Genomic DNA, 3,125 nt, shown 5'->3' with positions numbered 1-3,125 from the left:
TTTCAGATGTTTTTTCGCTCAACAAAATGACTCGTTCGTTCTCCATTACAAAGTCATCAAAAATGAGCCGAATTTTGTTATTTAAACTCCTCAGAAGGCAAATATTTTCTTCCAGGACGAAGAGTACGTTAATGAGCAGAATCAAGGGTTATTTTAAACTTTGTCAAACTGGTCTCCACAAAGCAATTAAACCAATTTCACGATTCAATATTTTAAGATTACTGTCGCACAAATCTCCGCGGAACGCGCTTTCGTCGAACATATTTTGCGGTGGAAAGCAAGTATTGCTTAGCTAGTACGTCCGCTTCCATTACAGTGAAATACTACATACAAAACACACTTGCACACATTTACATTGATTGTTAACTAGAATAGGAGCATTGTTAACTAGATAAATCACTGGTACTGATCATTGCGCATTGCACATTCATAGACGATTCTTCGAGGCGTTTCCATTTCTTTCTATCAAAATGTTAGCTCCGGCTCCCTCCACCATGGACATGAATCCTTCATTCTTCATAATCTGCATCGCACAGTCAATTGATCCCTTATACTTGACAGCTTGTCCAGATGTCATCATCATTCGTCGTCTAATTGTATCTATGGGGTATGAGAAAAGTCCTGCAGTTACGGTCTCACCGTATCCCATACAGAAGGTAAGCAATAAGTTGGCGTTCTCTCCCAAGAATATGGGCTTCGATCGTACATGCCGAAATAGAAGCCTCGGTACACAAAGATACCCACGCAAGAGATCACGAATCCTCTGTACAATTCTCCAATGCCGTCAGATGCAAGTGCCTTTCTGTAGACGTGTACCATTCCGTTGAACTGTCGTTCTCCACTCTTTCCAGTAACTTTAGCATCATTTGCCAATCTGGTTCGGCAATAATCCAGAGGGTAGACAAAGCAGAGAGACAGTGACCCGGCACAGCAATGTTCTTACTGAAGTTGACTACGTGAGGATATTTTTTGTTGGATTTGAAGAAACCCTTAATTTGATCTTTAAACGCAAAATTAAGAGCTTGCGTTGGGAAGTATCTAATACAATTAGCCAGACACAATCAATAACGCCCTTGTAAGGTTCAGCTAATCTTCCAGCTTTGATCATCTCATCAAGCAATTGGTTCTGTACAAGCAATTGGTTCTGTACTCTTTCAATGGGAGCAGCAAATTTCCAGTTTTGCTAGCAGCTGTGAGAGGCATATCGACTATGCTGTTATTCGAGGTCTGTCTTTCTGATCCCTGTTGGAACTGTTTCATTTTTACTTAACCTTGAATATCCAATTCTATCATTCAAATTATATTATCTTTGTTTTTGTTAGCTTAAGGTGTGTTTCCCATTATAGCCCCCCACTACCTTTCCCCCACGAAACTACCCCCCCCCCCTTATGGTATAATTAACACCAGTGAGGGAGTACGTTATGAGCACTAAATTTTGATTACGTGTATAACATGATTAAATGGAACAGTTCCTCCCTGTTAAATCTGGTCGATCCAAATGCGATAAATGATAAGCAAATGCGACAAATGATAAGCAAATGCGATAAATGAAAAGCAAATACGATAAATGATAAGCAAATGCGATAAATGATAAGCAAATGCGAATTAGAATAAGCAACGCTTAAGCCCGAGATGATTTCATTTCAGTAGAGAAGATCAATAAGTCAACTTTCATTAGCGCGATTTATCAGCAATTAGAATGACAATAATAAGCAACGGTTGAGCCCGAGATGATTTCATTTCAGTAGAGAAGACCAATAAGTCAACTTTTTGGGCGTCATCAAAGCAGGATCAGCTAAACGGCGATTTAAACAAAACCAAAAATTAGGAGTCAGTGAGCTGATTTTAAATCTATTACGATCAATAATTGTCAGGTAATCCAGTAACCAAGTAATCAACTAACCAGGTAATCCAGTAAACAAACTATAAAGTAAAACAAAGAAGTAAAAATAAAACAAGTATCATTCACACTATAAAAAATGAAGACTGAATGCAATGCAATAACTAATTTAATGGAACAACTGAAGATGATTTTGTAGATGACTTTAAGCTTGTTGACTGCGACGACTTTGACCCCGAATTTGACCTCAACGACATTGACCCCGACGACCTCGACTCCGACGACTTTGATTCACACCTCAATTTCAAACTGACAGAATTATGAACTCTTTGAAGATGTCTCTTTAGATTTGCTGAATATATTGTTTTGAATGGGCAAAGATCACGTTTCGTAGGCCTAATGCTTATATGGTGAACGCGGGCAACGTGCCCTGCAGTGATATACTGCGCCCGTGATTCATACTCACAAAACCCGCACTCAAAGCGCTTCCCCTTGCGTTCATTCACCACCACTACAGTACTCGCAGGTGCCCGTCTTTTGCGCAAATTGCGTAAAAGATCCATCCTCTCCTTGTCAATATCAAACACCTTCCTGGCCCTGACAATACCATGAAACGACTTTCTTGCCGGTTCTGCAACAATAAATAAAACTTCCTCCTGGCATTTCGTAATAGATTCATGCAACTCAACGGTTATAACGACCTGCTCCATATCGATACACAACAATTCAATCAAAGTCTCTAGTCAACAACAAAAATTTCAATCACAAGTTTCAATCAAATCTAAAATACACAACATATGAAGACGATTGAGTCTACTATTCAAACACTGGAAAATGGTTAACATAAATACACTGATTAACACTGGGAATGACACCCCACGGGCATTGGTGCATACATTGGTGCATTCACATCATTCAGGTAGAAACGGCGGAGATCGGTGGAAGTCGGCGGAGGTCGGTGGAGGTCGGCGGAGGTCGGCGGAAGTCGGTGGAAGTCGGCGGAGGTCGGAAGTCGGCGGAAGTCGGTGGAAATCGGCGGAGGTCGGTGGAAGTCGGCGGAGGTCGGAAGTCGGCAGAAGTCGGTGGAAGTCGGCGGAGGTCGGTGGAAGTCGGGGGAGGTCGGAAGTCGGCGGAAGTCGGTGGAAGTCGGCGGAGGTCGGTGGAAGTCGGGGGAGGTCGGAAGTCGGCGGATGTCGGTGGAGGTCGGTGGAGGTCGGAGGTCGGCGGAAGTCGGTGGAAGTCGATGTGTCAGTTAATTGTGGTGTAGCCCGGGCCAAGGTTTCAC

At 42.4% G+C, this 3,125-nt stretch overlaps 1 pseudogene; it reads right to left on the bottom strand.

The window, feature by feature from the left end:
- Positions 1-427: 427 nt before the first annotated feature.
- Positions 428-2,550, bottom strand: LOC142334879 (uncharacterized; annotated as a pseudogene).
- Between the last annotated feature and the right edge of the window lie 575 nt (positions 2,551-3,125).

Source organism: Convolutriloba macropyga, chromosome 2, assembly GCF_964194025.1.
Source record: "Convolutriloba macropyga chromosome 2, txConMacr16.3, whole genome shotgun sequence".
In the NCBI taxonomy this organism is placed as follows: domain Eukaryota; kingdom Metazoa; phylum Xenacoelomorpha; order Acoela; family Convolutidae; genus Convolutriloba; species Convolutriloba macropyga.
This window is presented reverse-complemented; position numbering and strand designations above follow the sequence as displayed.